Source organism: Triticum dicoccoides, chromosome 3A (genome assembly GCF_002162155.2).
Source record: "Triticum dicoccoides isolate Atlit2015 ecotype Zavitan chromosome 3A, WEW_v2.0, whole genome shotgun sequence".
NCBI classification, from domain to species: domain Eukaryota; kingdom Viridiplantae; phylum Streptophyta; class Magnoliopsida; order Poales; family Poaceae; genus Triticum; species Triticum dicoccoides.
This window is the reverse complement of record NC_041384.1, coordinates 765,699,887-765,720,608: the sequence shown is the minus strand read 5'-3', so window position 1 is coordinate 765,720,608 and position 20,722 is coordinate 765,699,887.

The following is a 20,722-nucleotide window of genomic DNA, read 5'->3' as shown; positions in this document are numbered from 1 at the left end:
TGTATTCTATTTTTATGAATACATTACAATATACACCTCGATCTTGTACAGATATTCGGTACGTCCTATTTCCTCCTGTTTGAGTATGCGTGGGACCTCACATGTTTAGATCTTTGCTTCTTGTTTATCTTCTTCATGTTTTCCTTAATATGCACTTCGCTATTTTATCCTTCAGTAGCCGTGGCGGCTGTGCGCGGGGTTGGCTCCGCGGCGGCGGCGCGGGCACGGATCTGGACCCGCGGGCGCGGTCTCGGCCTCCCCTGCTCGGCCGGCGGGTCTCGGATCGGGGACTTCTCCTTGCTGAGATCTGGCAGCGGCGGCCTGGATCATCTAGATCCGGGCATGGATGGCGGCGGCCCGTGCACGAGAGATGGAGGTCTTCAATCAGATCTGGGTGAAAACCTGCTATTGGCTATTGCCAAGGCCAGTGATGGTGATGCTGTTTGTGTCGTTCCCTTCCTGACGCCATTGTCGTGGAGAAGTTCAAGGCCACTCTCTGGTACCTCCGGGGGAAACCCTAGATCAGTAAATCCAATGATGGCGACTCTCTGGTGTCGTTTCCGCCTTGGTGGCGTCATTCTTGGTGGTGCACACGGGCTCGAGGTGGCCATGTAGAGCTAGGCCACGACCCCCTCTCTGTTGTACTCTCCTGTATATAAAGGGCCAGACCCTATGATCAATATGAAGCGGTGAACATTACCTTTCTACTTGGCACCAGAGCGAGTTCTTTCCTTCTTGTCCATGGCCGGCTCTCATGCCTCCGACGCCGGCTCTCACTCCGGGGAACTGCCCCATGGCAGCATGCCGCTGCCCACTACTTTCCCCCCTCCCACCACCTCTCCAGTGCCCACCACCACCAGTCCACTGCCCACTAGCACCGCTCCCCCAGCCACCGCTCCGCTGAACCTCACCGTGTCGCCACTGGGGGCGGCCCTCTCTGACGGCGCCTCCTCCTCCACTGCGCCGCCGCCGCCATCGATCCACGCCGTCAACATCGGGGCGCACATCAACTTCAAGCTGGATCCCATTTCCGGCAACTACTCGAAGTGGGGCTACATCATGTCCTTCATCCTTCGTAAGTCCGGCGTGGAGAGCCACGTCCTCGTCCACTTCGAGCCCCTCCAGCAGACGGCGCAGTGGCACCATGATGATCTTCAGATCCTTCTCATGATCTACGGTACGATTACCGACGAGCTCTATGATGTGGTTTCTGCCAAAGACACCACCACATATCACGCCTGGGTGCTCTTCGATGCCTTCTTCCGTGATAACCTCGCGGGTCGTGCCGTTCACGTCGGCGCCATGTTTCGGTCCACGGTCCAGGGAGACCTCAGGATCGGTGAGTACTGCCGGCGCCTCAAGGTGCTCATCGACGACCTCGACAAGCACGTCTCCGACAAGACTCTGACCCCGCAGCTCATCCGCGGGCTCTCTCCGCAGTTCCAGGTGATGGACTTGCTTCTCCTGATGCAGGTCCTGTTCCCCAACTTTGTCCAGACCCGCTCCAAGCTGATTCTGGAGGAAATCAACCTGGACGCGCCTGCCCTCACCGCGGGGACCACCGCCCTCATCGCCACCACTAGCGGCTCCTCCTCGGGCGCTGGCGGCTCGGGACCGCTGGATCAGGAGACCGTGGCGCGCAGCAGCAGCCTCGCCAAGCCGATCACCCCATCCCCTCCGAACGCGGGGGGCACGGTTGCGGCCGTGGACGTGGCTACAGCGGCCGTGGCGGGTCTCCAACCGCTTCCTCTCCGTCGCAGCAGCCCTGGATGGGGTATTTCGCTCCGTGGGGCACCCCGTTCCCTCCCGCTGGCTGCGCTACCTGGGTGCTGCCCAACGCCGCGGGCATCCTCATCTCCGCGGCTGCCAGAGGGGGGAATCATCTCTGGTGGCCATCTTCATCATCCCGGCGGCCACCATGACGAGGAGGGAGTAGTCCACCCTCGAGGCTGAGGGTTTGTACCAGTAGCTATGTGTTTAATCTCTCTCTCTCTCTCTCTCTCTCTCTCTCTCTCTCTCTCTCTCTCTCGTGTTCTTGAGATGTCACGATCTTGATGTACCGTGGGCTTTGTTAATATAGTCCGATCATATGGTGTTTCCCCCTCTCTATCTTGTTGTGATGAATTGAGTTTTCCCTTTGAGATTTCGTTGTTATCGAATTGAATACTTTTATGGATTTGAGAGCACTTGGTAAATATCTTGCATATGAATACTCATGGTGACAATGGGGTATCGTATTGATTCACTTGATATATGTTTTGGCACTCAACTAGCGGATTCCCGAGGTGACATTGGGGTAATCTATGCATAGGGGTTGATGCACATTCTTGTCTTTGTTTCTCCGGTAGAAATATTGGGGCACTCTTTGAAATTGTCTCAGATTGAGTATTACGAATCTGAATTAGCTTTGGTGTTATTTTAGTACGAACTCTTGGTTAGATTGATCGGAAAAAATAGCTTGTTGTTATTTTAGTAGGAGCTCTAGGATAGATTGATTAGAAAGAATAGCTTTGAGGTGGTTTCGTACCCTATAAACAATTTATTCTTATGTTGTCCGCTAGATAGGTACTTTCGAGTGATTCTTCATCGCACTTTGAGGGGTGGTTATATGATCCAATTTACATTAGCATTGTTGAGAGATTGCACTAGCAAAAGTACGGACCCTAGGCCTCATTTTCAAGCATTGCAATACCGTTTTTGTGCCCGTTTACTATTTGCTACCTTGCTGTTTTTATTTATTCAGATTATAAAAATATATTTCTACCATCAATATTACACTTTTATCACCATCTCTTCGCCGAACTAGTGCACCTATACAATTTGCCATTTGTATTGAGTGTGTTGGGGACCGAAGAGATTTCTTGTATTTGGTTGCAAGGTCATTTGAGAGAGACCATCTTCATCCTACACCTCCCACGGATTGATAAATCTTAGGTCATCCACTTGAGGAAAAATTGCTACTGTCCTACAGAACTCTACGCTTGGAGGCCCAACACGAGTCTACAAGAATAAAGTCGCGTAGTAGACATCAAGCTCTTTTCTGGTGCCGTTGCCGTGGAGGTGAGTGCTTGAAGGTATATCTTTATATCTTGCAAGCGAATCTTTGAGTTTCTTGTTTATCACTAGGTTGCATCATATTATTGATCATCTTTATAATATATTTCATGAAAATGATGGTTCAGATGATGAGCATGATTGCAATGATATTGTTGAAGTCAATAAAATTTTTGGCACAAAATATTTGAATGATGAGCATGATTGCAATGTTCTTAGTATGAATTCTTTAAATATCCATGATGCTAGTGATATGCAAAGGCATAAGCTTGGGGGTGCTATATTTCATGAAGATGATATTTTTAGTCCCCCAAGTTTTGACGAGAAAATTTATTATGATGATTTCACGCCTCCTATTTATGATGATTATATTGATGAAAGTGGACTCGAAGAGGTCATGACTTTATTTAATGATGAATCCAATATTTTGGATGAGGTTGCAATTGATTATGACAAGAAAGTTGCTATTTATGATGATTATGGTGATGACATGTATGCTATAAACAATAATGATAACCATGAAACTTGTCATCACGATTTTAATTTTCACTCCCATGATAGTTATTTTGGTGAGTTTGCTGCCACTACTATTGATGAGAAGAAATTTGCTTATGTGGAGAGTAATAAGTTTTCTATGCTTTTGTGTGTTGAAAAGAATACTTTATGTGATGGTTATATTGTTGAGTTTCTTCATGATGCTACTGAAAATTAATATGAGGGAGGAACTTATGCTTGTAGGAATTGCAATAATATCAAGTTTCTTGCCTTCCTATGCTAGTTGATTCCTGTTCCCATAAGTTGTTTGCTCACAAAATCCCTATGCATAGTAAGTGAGTTAGGTTTAAATGTGCTAGTCATATGCTTCATGATGCTGTCTTTATGTTTCATATCTTATCTTTTATGTGAGCATCATTGAAATCATCATGCCTACGTAAAATGCATTAAAGAAAAGCGCTTGTTGGGAGACAACCCAACAATTTTACCTACTGTTTTTGTGTGTTCGCATGATTATGGTACTGTACTAATCATATTTTATAGCTTTTGTTTCAATAAAGTACCAAGTAAAGCCTTTGGGATAGTGTGGATGATAGTTGACTTGATTCTGCCCAGAAACAGAAACTCTTGCGTCCATTCCAGGAATTTCAAAATTTCACTGGAATGCGCTTTTGATCTGATCTTAACATATAAATGTGTATTTTAAGGTTCTACAGGTGTTATCTTTCAACGCGGCTTGCATGTAGATTTAATTCGTACGAAGAAACGGGCAAGTGATCATGCATTTATTCATGTCATGTTCGAAATGTGGTGTTGTTATGGGTGAGTAAAGAAAAACAACAAAAACAAACGATCTTGTAGTGCGCATCGTCCAACAGGCCGACCCCAGTTCAGGCGATGGAGGACGATGCGGCACTACGGCTCATCTTGATCTGGTCAGAACTCGCCGCCTATGGGGAGGAGCGGCTCAACAAAGGTTGTGGTGCACGTCGTCCAACAGGCCGACGGTGGCGCGTTTGTAGGCTCATGGGTCGTTTGCTGCTATTGGCACCACACCTACCGAGAAAATGTAGGGGGAAGGAAAGAGGATTGTACCGCCACCAGGGATGATAAACGACGCGATGTGTGGCGATTAATGAAGGAAATATGCCCTAGAGGCAATAATAAAGTTATTATTTATTTCCTTATTTCATGATAAATGTTTATTATTCATGCTAGAATTGTATTAATCGGAAACATAATACATGTTGAATACATAGACAAACAAAGTGTCACTAGTATGCCTCTACTTGACTAGCTCGTTAATCAAAGATGGTTATGTTTCCTAACCATGAACAATGAGTTGTTATTTGATTAAAGAGGTCACATCATTAGTTGAATGATCTGATTGACATGACCCATTCCATTAGCTTAGCACACGATCGTTTAGTATGTTGCTATTGCTTTCTTCATGACTTATACATGTTCCTATGACTATGAGATTATGCAACTCCCGTTTGCCGGAGGAACACTTTGGGTGCTACCAAATGTCACAACGTAACTGGGTGATTACAAAAGAAGCATTACAGGTGTCTCCAAAGGTAGATGTTGGGTTGGCGTATTTCGAGATTAGGATTTGTCGCTCCGATTGTCGGAGAGGTATCTCTGGGCCCTCTCGATAATACACATCACATAAGCCTTGCAAGCATTACAACTAATATGTTAGTTGTGAGATGATGTATTACGGAACGAGTAAAGAGACTTGCCAGTAACGAGATTGAACTAGGTATTGGATACCGACGATCGAATCTCGGGGAAGTAACATACCGATGACAAAGGGAACAACGTATGTTGTTATGCGGTCTGACCGGTAAAGATCTTCGTAGAATATGTAGGAGCCAATATGGGCATCCAGGTCCCGCTATTGGTTATTGACCGGAGACGTGTCTCGGTCATGTCTACATTGTTCTCGAACCCGTAGGGTCCGCACGCTTAAGGTTTCGATGACAGTTATATTATGAGTTTATGAGTTTTGATGTACCGAAGGTTGTTCGGAGTCCCGGATGTGATCACGGACATGACGAGGAGTCTCGAAATGGTCGATACGTAAAGATTGATATATTGGAAGCCTATGTTTGGACATCGGAAGTGTTCCGGGTGAAATCGGGATTTTACCGGATTACCGGGAGGTTACCGGAACCCCCCGGGATTCATATGGGCCTTCATGGGCCTTAGTGGAAAGGTGAAGGGGCTGCCCACAAGGGCTGCACGCCTCCCCCCTTCCCCTAGTCCTATTAGGACTAGGGAGAGGTGGCCGGCCACCCTTCTTCCCCTTTTCCCCTTGGGAATCCAAGTTGGAATAGGATTGGGGGGGGGGGAGTCCTACTCCCGGAAGGAGTAGGACTCCTCCTGCGCCTCTCTCCCTGGCCGGCGCCCCCCTCCCCCCTTGGCTCCTTTATATACTGAGGTAGAGGCACCCTAGAACACACAAGTTGATCCACGTGATCTGTTCCTTAGCCGTGTGCGGTGCCCCCTGCCACCATATTCCTCGATAATACTGTAGCGGAGTTTAGGAGAAGCCCTGCTGCTGTAGTTCATCAAGATCGTCACCACGCCGTCGTGCTGACGGAACTCTTCCCCGACACTTTGCTGGATCGGAGTCCGGGGATCGTCATCGAGCTGAACGTGTGCTCGAACTCGGAGGTGCCGTAGTTTCGGTGCTTGATCGGTTGGATCGTGAAGACGTACGACTACTTCCTCTACGTCGTGTCATCGCTTCCGCAGTCGGTCTGCGTTGGGTACGTAGACAATACTCTCCCCCTCGTTGCTATGCATCACATGATCTTGCGTGTGCGTAGGAAAATTTTGAAATTACTACGTTACCCAACAGTGGCATCCGAGCCTAGGTTATTTATGTTGATGTTATATGCACGAGTAGAACACAAGTGAGTTATGGACGATACAAGTCATACTGCCTACCAGCATGTCATACTTTGGTTCGGCGGTATTGTTGGACGAGACGACCCGGACCAACCTTACGCGTACGCTTACGCGAGACCGGTTCCCTCGACGTGCTTTGCACATAGATGGCTTGCGGGCGACTGTCTCTCCAACTTTAGTTGAACCGAGTGTGGCTACGCCCGGTCCTTGCGAAGGTTAAAACGGAGTCTATTTGACAAATTATCGTTGTGGTTTTGATGCGTAGGTGAGATTGGTTCTTACTTAAGCCCGTAGCAGCCACGTAAAACATGCAACAACAAAGTAGAGGACGTCTAACTTGTTTTTGCAGGGCATGTTGTGATGTGATATGGTCAAGGCATGATGCTGAATTTTATTGTACGAGATGATCATGTTTTGTAACCAAGTTATCGGCAACTGGCAGGAGCCATATGGTTGTCGCTTTATTGTATGCAATGCAATCGCGATATAATGCTTTACTTTTTTACTAAACGGTAGTGATAGTCGTGGAAGCATAAGATTGGCGAGACGACAACGATGCTGCGATGGAGATCAAGGTGTCGCGCCGGTGACGATGGTGATCATGACGGTGCTTCGGAGATGGAGACCACAAGCACAAGATGATGATGGCCATATCATATCACTTATATTGATTGCATGTGATGTTTATCTTTTTATGCATCTTATCTTGCTTTGTTTGACGGTAGCATTATAAGATGATCTCTCACTAAATTATCAAGAAGTGTTCTCCCTGAGTATGCACCGTTGCGAAAGTTCTTCGTGCTGAGACACCACGTGATGATCGGGTGTGATAGGCTCTATGTTCAAATACAACGGGTGCAAAACAGTTGCACACGCGAAATACTCAGGTTATACTTGACGAGCCAAGCATATACAGATATGGCCTCGGAACACGGAGACCGAAAGGTCGAGCGTGAATCATATAGTAGATATGATCAACATAATGATGTTCACCGATGAAACTACTCCATCTCACGTGATGATCGGACATGGTTTAGTTGATTTGGATCACGTGATCACTTAGAGGATTAGAGGGATGTCTATCTAAGTGGGAGTTCTTAAATAATATGATTAATTGAACTAAATTTATCATGAACTTAGTACCTGATAGTATCTTGCTTATTTATGTTGATTGTAGATAGATGGCTCGTGCTGTTGTTCCGTTGAATTTTAATGCGTTCCTTGAGAAAGCAAAGTTGAAAGATGATGGTAGCAATTACACGGACTGGGTCCGTAACTTGAGGATTATCCTCATTGCTCCACAGAAGAATTACGTCCTGGAAGCACCGCTGGGTGCCAGGCCTGCTGCTGGAGCAACACCAGATGTTATGAACGTCTGGCAGAGCAAAGCTGATGACTACTCGATAGTTCAGTGTGCCATGCTTTACGGCTTAGAATCGGGACTTCAACGACGTTTTGAATGTCATGGAGCATATGAGATGTTTCAGGAGTTGAAGTTAATATTTCAAGCAAATGCCCGAATTGAGAGATATGAAGTCTCCAATAAGTTCTATAGCTGCAAGATGGAGGAGAACAGTTCTGTCAGTGAGCATATACTCAAAATGTCTGGGTATAATAATCACTTGATTCAATTGGGAGTTAATCTTCCAGATGATTGCGTCATTGACAGAATTCTCCAATCACTGCCACCAAGCTACAAGAGCTTCGTGATGAACTATAATATGCAAGGGATGAACAAGACTATTCCCGAGCTCTTCGCAATGCTGAAAGCTGCGGAGGTAGAAATCAAAAAGGAGCATCAAGTGTTGATGGTAAACAAAACCACTAGTTTCAAGAAAAAGGGCAAAGGGAAGAAGAAGGGGAACTTCAAGAAGAACGGCAAATAAGTTGCTGCTCAAGAGAAGAAACCCAAGTCTGGACCTAAGCCTGAAACTGAGTGCTTCTACTGTAAGCAGACTGGTCACTGGAAGCGGAACTGCCCAAAGTATTTGGCGGATAAGAAGGATGGCAAGGTGAACAAAGGTATATATGATATACATGTTATTGATGTGTACCTTACTAATGCTCGCAGTAGCACCTGGGTATTTGATACTGGTTCTGTTGCTAATATTTGCAACTCGAAACAGGGGCTACGGATTAAGCGAAGATTGGCTAAGGACGAGGTGACGATGCGCGTGGAAAACGGTTCCAAAGTCGATGTGATCGCGGTCGGCACGCTACCTCTACATCTACCTTCGGGATTAATATTAGACCTAAATAATTGTTATTTGGTGCCTGCGTTGAGCATGAACATTATATCTGGATCTTGTTTAATGCGAGACGGTTATTCATTTAATCAGAGAATAATGGTTGTTCTATTTATATGAGTAATATCTTTTATGGTCATGCACCCTTGTTGAGTGGTCTATTTTTATTGAATCTCGATAGTAGTAATACACATATTCATAATGTTGAAGCCAAAAGATGCAGAGTTGATAATGAAAGTGCAACTTATTTGTGGCACTGTCGTTTAGGTCATATCGGTGTAAAGCGCATGAAGAAACTCCATACTGATGGACTTTTGGAACCACTTGATTATGAATCACTTGGTACTTGCGAACCGTGCCTCATGGGCAAGATGACTAAAACACCGTTCTCCGGTACTATGGAGAGAGCAACAGATTTGTTGGAAATCATACATACCGATGTATGTGGTCCGATGAATATTGAGGCTCGTGGCGGATATCGTTATTTTCTCACCTTCACAGATGATTTGAGCAGATATGGATATATCTACTTAATGAAACATAAGTCTGAAACATTTGAAAAGTTCAAAGAATTTCAGAGTGAAGTTGCGAATCATCATAACAAGAAAATAAAGTTTCTACGATCTGATCGTGGAGGAGAATATTTGAGTTACGAGTTTGGTGTACATTTGAAAAACTGTGGAATAGTTTCGCAACTCACGCCACCCGGAACACCACAGCGTAATGGTGTGTCTGAACGTCGTAATCGTACTTTACTAGATATGGTGCGATCTATGATGTCTCTTACTGATTTACCGCTATCATTTTGGGGATACGCTCTAGAGACGGCCGCATTCACGTTAAATAGGGCACCATCAAAATCCGTTGAGATGACGCCTTATGAACTGTGGTTTGGCAAGAAACCAAAGTTGTCGTTTCTGAAAGTTTGGGGCTGCGATGCTTATGTGAAAAAGCTTCAACCTGATAAGCTCGAATCCAAATAGGAGAAATGTGTCTTCATAGGATATCCAAAGGAAACTATTGGATACACCTTCTATCACAGATCCGAAGGCAAGACTTTTGTTGCTAAATTCGGAAACTTTCTTGAGAAGGAGTTTCTCTCGAAAGAAGTGAGTGGGAGGAAAGTAGAACTTGACGAGGTAACTGTACCTGCTCCCTTATTGGAAAGTAGTACATCACAGAAAACTGTTTCTGCGACACTTACAGCAATAAGTGAGGAAGTTAATGATAATGATCATGAAACTTCAGAACAAGATACTACTGAACCTCGTAGATCAACCAGAGTAAGATCCGCACCAGAGTGGTACGGTAATCCTGTTCTGGAAGTCATGCTACTAGATCATGATGAACCTACGAACTATGAAGAAGCGATGGTGAGCCCAGATTCCGCAAAGTGGCTTGAAGCCATGAAATCTGAGATGGGATCCATGTATGAGAACAAAGTATGGACTTTGGTTGACTTGCCCGATGATCGGCAAGCAATTGAGAATAAATGGATCTTCAAGAAGAAGACTGACGCTGATGGTAATGTTACTGTCTACAAAGCTCGACTTGTCGCGAAAGGTTTTCGACAAGTTCAAGGGTTTGACTACGATGAGACTTTCTCACCCGTAGCGATGCTTAAGTCTGTCCGAATCATGTTAGCGATTGCCGCATTTTATGATTATGAAATTTGGCAGATGGATGTCAAAACTGCATTCCTGAATGGATTTCTGGAAGAAGAGTTGTACATGATGCAACCGGAAGGTTTTGTCGATCCAAAGGGAGCTAACAAAGTGTGCAAGCTCCAGCGATCCATTTATGGACTGGTGCAAGCCTCTCGGAGTTGGAATAAACGTTTTGATAGTGTGATCAAAGCATTTGGTTTTATACAGACTTTCGGAGAAGCCTGTATTTACAAGAAAGTGAGTGGGAGCTCTGTAGCATTTCTGATATTATATGTGGATGACATATTACTGATTGGAAATGATATATAATTTCTGGATAGCATAAAGGGATACTTGAATAAAAGTTTTTCAATGAAAGACCTCGGTGAAGCTGCTTACATATTAGGCATTAAGATCTATAGAGATAGATCAAGACGCTTAATTGGACTTTCACAAAGCACATACCTTGACAAAATTTTGAAGAAGTTCAAAATGGATCAAGCAAAGAAATGATTCTTGCCTGTGTTACAAGGTGTGAAGTTGAGTAAGACTCAATGCCCGACCACTGCAGAAGATAGAGAGAATATGAAAGATGTTCCCTATGCATCAGCCATAGGCTCTATCATGTATGCAATGCTGTGTACCAGACCTGATGTGTGCCTTGCTATAAGTTTAGCAGGGAGGTACCAAAGTAATCCAGGAGTGGATCACTGGACAGCGGTCAAGAACATCCTGAAATACCTGAAAAGGACTAAGGATATGTTTCTCGTATATGGAGGTGACAAAGAGCTCACTTTAAAAGGTTACGTTGATGCAAGCTTTGACACTGATCCGGACGATTCTAAATCGCAAACCGGATACGTGTTTACATTAAACGGTGGAGCTGTCAGTTGGTGCAGTTCTAAACAAAGCGTCGTAGCGGGATCTACATGTGAAGCGGAGTACATAGCTGCTTCGGAAGCAGCAAATGAAGGAGTCTGGATGAAGGAGTTCATATCTGATCTAGGTGTCATACCTAGTGCATCGGGTCCAATGAAAATCTTTTGTGACAACACTGGTGCAATTGCCTTGGCAAAGGAATCCAGATTTCACAAAAGGACCAAACACATCAAGAGACGCTTCAATTCCATCCGGGATCTAGTCCAGGTGGGAGACATAGAGATTTGCAAGATACATACGGATCTGAATGTTGCAGACCCGTTGACTAAGCCTCTTTCACGAGCAAAACATGATCAGCACCAAAGCTCCATGGGTGTAAGAATCATTACAGTGTAATCTAGATTATTGACTCTAGTGCAAGTGGGAGACTGAAGGAAATATGCCCTAGAGGCAATAATAAAGTTATTATTTATTTCCTTATTTCATGATAAATGTTTATTATTCATGCTAGAATTGTATTAATCGGAAACATAATACATGTGTGAATACATAGACAAACAAAGTGTCACTAGTATGCCTCTACTTGACTAGCTCGTTAATCAAAGATGGTTATGTTTCCTAACCATGAACAATGAGTTGTTATTTGATTAAAGAGGTCACAACATTAGTTGAATGATCTGATTGACATGACCCATTCCATTAGCTTAGCACACGATCGTTTAGTATGTTGCTATTGCTTTCTTCATGACTTATACATGTTCCTATGACTATGAGATTATGCAACTCCCGTTTGCCGGAGGAACACTTTGGGTGCTACCAAATGTCACAACGTAACTGGGTGATTACAAAAGAAGCATTACAGGTGTCTCCAAAGGTAGATGTTGGGTTGGCGTATTTCGAGATTAGGATTTGTCGCTCCGATTGTCGGAGAGGTATCTCTGGGCCCTCTCGATAATACACATCACATAAGCCTTGCAAGCATTACAACTAATATGTTAGTTGTGAGATGATGTATTACGGAACGAGTAAAGAGACTTGCCAGTAACGAGATTGAACTAGGTATTGGATACCGACGATCGAATCTCGGGGAAGTAACATACCGATGACAAAGGGAACAACGTATGTTGTTATGCGGTCTGACCGGTAAAGATCTTCGTAGAATATGTAGGAGCCAATATGGGCATCCAGGTCCCGCTATTGGTTATTGACCGGAGACGTGTCTCGGTCATGTCTACATTGTTCTCGAACCCGTAGGGTCCGCACGCTTAAGGTTTCGATGACAGTTATATTATGAGTTTATGAGTTTTGATGTACCGAAGGTTGTTCGGAGTCCCGGATGTGATCACGGACATGACGAGGAGTCTCGAAATGGTCGAGACGTAAAGATTGATATATTGGAAGCCTATGTTTGGACATCGGAAGTGTTCCGGGTGAAATCGGGATTTTACCGGATTACCGGGAGGTTACCGGAACCCCCCGGGAGCCATATGGGCCTTCATGGGCCTTAGTGGAAAGGTGAAGGGGCTGCCCACAAGGGCTGCGCGCCTCCCCCCTTCCCCTAGTCCTACTAGGACTAGGAGAGGTGGCCGGCCACCCTTCTTCCCCTTTTCCCCTTGGGAATCCTAGTTGGAATAGGATTGGGGGGGGGGGAGTCCTACTCCCGGAAGGAGTAGGACTCCTCCTGCGCTTCTCTCCCTGGCCGGCGCCCCCCTCCCCCCTTGGCTCCTTTATATACTGAGGTAGAGGCACCCTAGAACACACAAGTTGATCCACGTGATCTGTTCCTTAGCCGTGTGCGGTGCCCCCTGCCACCATATTCCTCGATAATACTGTAGCGGAGTTTAGGCGAAGCCCTGCTGCTGTAGTTCATCAAGATCGTCACCACGCCGTCGTGCTGACGGAACTCTTCCCCGACACTTTGCTGGATCGGAGTCCGGGGATCGTCATCGAGCTGAACGTGTGCTCGAACTCGGAGGTGCCGTAGTTTCGGTGCTTGATCGGTTGGATCGTGAAGACGTACGACTACTTCCTCTACGTCGTGTCATCGCTTCCGCAGTCGGTCTGCGTTGGGTACGTAGACAATACTCTCCCCCTCGTTGCTATGCATCACATGATCTTGCGTGTGCGTAGGAAAATTTTGAAATTACTACGTTACCCAACAATTAACATTGCAACCTAGATAGTATATTTTACTAATGGCCAGAGGCGAGGAAGCATTGGTGTGACGATTAACATTGCAGGCTAAATAGTATATTTGAAATTGTTAACAGGTAAAATAACATCATATTTAGATTCTACATCTTTTTCTAATCAAATTTTAGATATAACATGTTAAATTTGGAGTTACGGTTTAGAAGATATGAGTATTTTTAAAAACATTTGATATGTACTACGAGTTTAATGTCAGAAACATAAGGGAGTTTTTTCATAAAATATCAAAACGGACTAAGAATGCCAATTTCTTTTATTAGTAGGTATAGATATAGATATAGATAAAGGTGTTGATCCGAATAACCTGACATGGTAGTACATCAAGGCAATGTTACATGATTCAAATATCCCGTGAAGCCAAGCTTCATAGAAGGCTAAACATAATTTATTTGACAAGAACAATACCGATAATCTACTACTTCACTTTTCTTTACTGGGCGAGATTCAAAACCTTACAAGCAGTGGCGGAGCCAGGAAAAATTAGGAGCCGAGGCGGGCTCCAAGCTACCCAAAAAGGCTAAGAACCTCAACCGGGTAGTATTTGGATAAATATTATGCAACTATAAGAAATAAACTAAAGAATCTTTAAGTTGTAATAGTTTCAACCCATATTGTATTTGTCAATATGCAAAATTTTAATAAAAAAAGAATGAAACATGACAGCTAATATAGCCTATGTAAAATCCCTTTTCGAGTCCTCATTGCTTGAAACCATTGAACGATTTGAATATTTCATGTTCAGTGTAGCAAATCAGCAAGTGATTTAACCGGTCATCATTGATCTTGCAGCATATTTTTTTTTTGAAAAGGAGAATATATTAATATCACAAAGATATCAACTACACATAGCCTTTACGCCAACAAGATATTTAAACACATCCAGGATGCAGCGTAATTTAAACTTTATAATTTTCATTGTAGAGAAAGCTCTCTAAACGATGTAGTTGACACAACAAAAACAAAGCTAACAAACAATGGTAAGGTTGTAGGAGTCGAGAAGAAACAATACGTAATAGGAGAGATCGATTTTTCTTCAACGAACCTGGTCGGTGATCAGCGACAGAATCCTCTTTCTATATCACTAGTTACAAAACCGGTATTAATAGAATCCCCAATCTGAGAGGAATTGCGCCCGTGCCCGGCGAATCACCGGTCTATTCTGCCATCTGCGACTCGAACCGTCGCGATCCACCGGGAGAGGAGGAGAGGAGCACGAGATGAGGCGACGTGGTTTGGCTCCATCAAAAAAAGCTAATAATCGCGTGACTCGTAGCTGCGATTATACGCCAGTTCGCCGGTGAGCCCGGGCAGCTGCCCCGGGTCGCCGGGTACAAGTGAGAAGTGACGAACAGAAATCCAGATATATATGCAAAGACTAAATAAAGATAGTCAGCATGCTAACTTGTACAGCAGCTCAGCCCATCACATCCCCCCTGAATTAAATAGACTGTGTAGTATCCACTCTCTCGATCCATGCCGTGATTGATCCCTGCATCTTATCAGGTGCAAAAGCAGCCCATGACTTGAGGAAGTCCGCGGCCATCTCTCCTTCCATCGCCCTACTAGCCGCGGAGCCTTGTGCTGCATAACTGCACTTCTCCTTTTACCCCCTGCGTGGTTCATCGTTCTGCCGCGTGCCTTGCTTGGCACCTGTGTGCCGATCTTCTCGATGGAGAGTTGCAGCGTTCCGTGATTAGACTCCCAAAACAGCTGGTAGGTCGTCGCCTCATCGTTGCCGCATAGGTACTCTATTGCCTTGGGCAGCAGCATTTGGTCCATCATTTGCCAACTGACGCATGTGCGCTCGTCGCTATGTTGGGCGGCCTGAGCATGCATATGTTTTAGGACCCCGCGTCCCTCCTCGAGGCGACACGGGGGGATCCAGATCCCAGCCACCGGCCGACCTCCTTTCCTCCCTTCCTCCTCGCCGCCGCCAAGGGCTACTGCCGGGCAAAGCCCGGGCACGGCCGGCGGCGGCGGGGTCTCTCCTCGGGCGTGGCTCCCCGCCCTCTGACCATGGCGCGGTGCTCCGTCGGCGGCGGCTCTTGGCGGCGTGGTGCTGCGAGGGCGCGGCGGCGGAATGGCGTGGTGGCTGCGGGGGTGATGGAGCTCCGTCCCGTGGTGTTACCTGCGGCTGCGGCGACCGGAGCTCTCCGTTCCGTCCCAATCCCTTTCTCCGGATCTGGATCTGGCCAGTCGAGACCCGGGCGTGGCTGCCGGCGGGCGTGGTGACGCCGGGCCTCCACGGCTACTAGGCACGGTGGTCGTGCTGGCGGTTGCGTTGGGGCCCGGTGTGGTGGTGGCGACGCGGCGGCGACCCGTGCACACGATGCTTGATGGAGGTTCCTTCACCGGATCCGGGTGAAAACCTAGTTCTCGGCTTGATGCCAAGACCGGCGTTGGCGGCACTCTTTTGTGTGATTACCTTCTTGAAGGCATCGCCGTGGAGAAGCTCCAGACCTCTATCCGCTACCTCCGGGGAAAACCCTAGATCAGTAGATCAGATGACGGTGGCGCGTTGGTGTCGTTTTCTTCTTGGGGGCGTCATTCTTGGAGGCGTACACGGGTTCGAGGGACCAGTGAGCGGTTTTTTTGGTGGAGCGGTGCTTCATCCTGCACATTGATGACGGCGGATCTCGGCGGCGTGGTGCAGTGGAGACTCGGCGCCCGATGTGCGGTGCTGGACTCGCGCAGGAGGGGGTTGCTGTCTGGCGTCATGGTGGCGTCGATGGCAGAGAGGCCTAACAAGATAGAAGCCTCAATATCTGCTCTGAAGACGGACCAGTGGAAGATGGCGGCGACGACACATGTGAGTGCGTCAGACCAGTTCTGCCCCAGACCCGGTATGTGGCTCGGCTGGGGCTTCTGGCTTTTGATGATAGACTTAGGTGAGTGGACTGGGTATTTGGCCCAGCTAGCGCCCCTTCATCATATGGATAGGCGTAGGGGCATATGATGCTAAGATGGCGGATTCAGGCGTATTGTTGTGATACTTTGTAAGGGCCTTGAGAATAATCAATAAAGTGGCCGCATGCATCTACCAGATGCAGAGGCCGGGGGTCATCCTTCTTTTCTAAAAAAATGTTATGCAGCCTGCCCATTGGTCACCTTCACCACTCTAGTAGTTGAAGTAGAGCCCTTAGTGAGATTTAGATCTTCTGGAGAGGCGTGAGGTGTGAAGAGTGCCCCCAGCTTCAGAATGTGTCTTTCTTTCAGGAGTCCATTCTGACCACATACTAACATGTTCCACTGTAAAAACAGTTCAATAACTGGCTCTGGAAACAAATTTGATCCTTCTAATGGCCTGCACTGATGTTTGCAGCAGTGGGGATCTGGGCGGAACCATTCGGTCAATATGTTATGGTAATTCCAGTGTTCTAGTTCCCTCCAAACGACATAGGGCCTGCAGGAGAAGTCTCGTGTCGGCAGCTGTGTCAATTCTATCCTGACGGACTCAGAGACACGGCTAAAGTGCGCACGACTCCAATTATGTCTGTACTCTCTGAAAGACATAGAGTTTGAACTTTCTTTATTATTCTTTTCCCAGGAAAAATATTTTTTGTCCACCAACGGCCGCATGGAAAAGTCACACTCTGAGGCTCTGAGCATTCAAGAAAAAAAAAAGAGAACTGAGAAATATTGCCTACCACGCAACGGGGTCGACAGGAGAATAGAGGATTAGATGTGATTTGTCAAGACCACACGACCAAAATTGACAAAAAATCTGAGCCACGCAGTATGGTAACCAGACATGTAGCAAGTTCTTCGGTGTGGATGAACTGCCAATCCATGACTAAGAAGGAGGTGGACATCTCAAGAACGCAGTCTTCTTTCACCCTTGCTTCCAGTAGTTGCGTCTCATTGTGGAACTCAACGACTCCCTGTTCACTTGTTTACGGCTAGCTACGCCCTTAACAACTTTTCTACTTTTCAAAACCAACTAATCCTAAATTAAATATCAATTTTACAACCGTCTAGCTCCAACACCGAAAAATATTCTATACGACCAGCTCGTTTACTTCAGCAAGTAAGACCTCACAGCTGAAAATCGTGAGAGTTGTCCTTGAAACAGACTAACAGCTGGTGATGGAGGCCATGGACGCGCGTGCACAAGTTCCACTCTTCGGCTTATGCTGCAGTAATCGAGGATACGAAGTACCAGCTATAAATGTGCTTCTCTAATCATGTAATACTTGTGGGTCGCCGTTTGGCAAACTCTGTAGTCCACAAACTAGCTAGTCTGGTGCGCCTGTGTGAATTGAACCTTTGTGTGCAGTGAGAGTCCGATGTACCAGCCGCTGTGGCTGCTTGTGCTTTGGCTGATGTTGGCCAGCACAGTTAAGTTATAAAGCTAATACTTTCCTAAAAAAAAAAAGTAGTCAGACCTCTTCCAATACTTTCCTCGTGTCCTCAGGAATCACGAAAACACCTTCTTCCAATAGACGCCGATGTGTGTTGCAACCCCTGCCCGTAGAGATGCAATCGTGCGAGATGCGGACAGCCTTTGATGCGGGGTGGGTCCTGCAACCCTTCCCTGGCGAAGCACGGGAAGTTGTGCATACATGTAGTATTTTTATGGGAAGCGAATGCATGGCCTGCTGCCCGATGGATGAGAGAATAAAGGATATCTAGCTAGCACGAACGAATTGCATGCATGTGTGCGGTAATATACGCATGACTACATCTACATACATGTCTATTGGATGATATAGAGTCATGTATGCTGCTGGTCTATTTATAATCCGTTGCAAATTAAGTACCTTTCATCCTTCTTCTGGTAACAAATTGCACTAAGTCAGTTAGCTATGCTTTAGATAGAAGCATGTAGTCCTTTTCTCAAAGCTAGTATTCCTCAACATTTTGATTATTTGTACATACAAAATTATTGCTCTGAGATGTTGGAGCAAAACAAACATGCCAGGTGTTTTCCTATATTGATAGCATGAAAGAGTTGATCAAGCTACAGATGAAGCCTCCTGAGTCGTTCCTATGGTCGAATCCATTGGTGCATAATAGTGAGGCAAAGCACCCCGGTGTCCTGCCATCAAAGCATCGCTAGTCGTTTGTATCGTCAAATCCATTGTACTTGGCCTGGCTCACCACCGCCTACAAAATTGATGAATGGCCCTTACTTTTTTTCTTGTAACGTGCTTTGGAGGCAGGGCTCTATCGAGCTCTTTATTAATTTTTTGGCTCAAAACATTGGTTCCACTTCACAAAAATCCCTGAAAAAAAGTGTGGTTAGGGCTTCTTCAATGTGGACCCCTAAAACGGACATGGTACTTGTCGGCGGACATGTATAAACTCGTCCGCAGACCGTGATATAGGAGCCATCCGTCTAACCATGTATGCATACATTTGAAACCGGATTTGAACAAACCGGGCAATTTTCATGCTGATTTTCATCTAAACGGACGAAAATCTTTACATTTCTGAAATTTTCACCTAAATTATAAAGTAGGATATTTTGCCCTAGTCTAAATGATCGCCAGCAACGGCAGCGCCCGTTTCCCATGACATGTCTTCCCCCATCTCCGACAGCAACCTCACCAGGCGGGCGTCGTGGGCCCCAAGAAGTGAAGCGTTAGCGGGAGGGGAAAAGTGTTTTCTTCTGCTAAGTTCCTGGCAAGCTCACCAACTGTAGCATAGCAAGACATCGGCGGTGGCCTTCTAGAGCCAAAACGGTGCCAGCCTACAATGTTCTTATCTTCTTTCCTATTGATAGTGGCGGAAGTGGACATGTCGGCCTCATCCTCGTGGCGGCCAAGCACGAACAGATAAGGTGTTGCGGCGGATGTGGAGCTAGCATCATCCTATGTCTCATGCACCACCTCTTCCTCCACCATCATTGCTGCCACCATCGCTTGCGGCTTATCTCGCGTGCGCTGGGATAGGACAGGAGTACCATCCGTTTCTCATCTAGGAAGCCCGGAGATGCCTCCACCATGGTCGTAACATGTTGTCGTCCGGCTGGTCATCGACAGTTTGTTCCTCCTTGTGGCCGTACTCATCGATGAGTCGGTGGTTGTGCATTTGGTCGTGCTGCAATTGCTGGAACAACGTCTCCTACTCTTCCGCCATCATGTCTGTGAAGTAATCCCAAGCCTTCTCCATGGTGATGTCGGCATGGAACGTTGAGGCTTGTGACATCGGCTCGTTATTGACCGCCTGGTCCGTGGTCTCACCGGCCTCGCCGCCCTACAGAGAGCTAGCTGGCAAGCCAACCTATATTCGGCTGGCTCAGTGGGCCAGCAAACCGACTACGATGTCTGAAAACTCCTGCTTCTATTCAGTGGAGAGGCTCAATAGTGCTTTGGAGCCCAAAACCATGGTGGGCGTGGTGCACGAAGGACATCATGAGTACTGGTGTGGTGTGTATTTTGCTGGCATGGCCATGTATAAAGGGCGGGCGCCAGTCAGGCCAACCGCAACGGACTGGTGGTGGTTGCATGCGGGCGCCAGAGTTTCTTTCTTGGGTGCCGCATTTGTTTAACGTCAACAGGTGGATGGACAGACGTCGTTTGCATGCGGAGATAAGGCGTGTACAACAGAATACTGCGCAGACGGCACTCTTAGCCAATGTGCAGCGTCTATGCTAGCTTCAGTGAGAGGTCGCGTCCGATCTGTGCTGGCGTTTTAACTATGTGCGATGCAAGCATCACATATGCTTGATAAACAAAACGATGTGCCAGGAAATGAAACATGTGTGATGGCAGATTCATCGGGCCATATCAGAGGAAAATTAGCTTGAAGTGGATATCATGCTCTTGTTTGCTCTGCCATGTCAGTAAGACTCTGCAGGATGTGGACCTAATGTTACATGCTCTGTATTAGTGTGTGTCTGTTGCACAACTAGCGAAGAAACCAGGATCGGAAAAATAAGGAATGCTCAGCGATCAGCATAGACACCGTCGATCCCCTATCCGAACAATATATCTCCCTGTAGTTTTGCCATAGCTATTGCCGAGCACTTCCTCTACAATGATCGTAACGGGTTGTCATCCGGCTGTAATGGTGGGCGCCGGCCTATGCTTGCTCACCTAGCTTCGTTTCGCCGGCCTATGCAGAGAAGTTCAGACCTGGTTTCTGGGGCGCGAAGTTCAAAGGGAAGTGCGCTTTAGGAACCTGCATGATAGATGAGCTTTACTGCTACATAAACCCAGCGAGCTATCCTCATCTGTATATCACTATTCTTTGTTCCATGTCGACCATGGCCTTTTCCCACCTTCCTAGAAGCTACAGCAGGCAAACGTCCATCGCCACCGTCCTCTA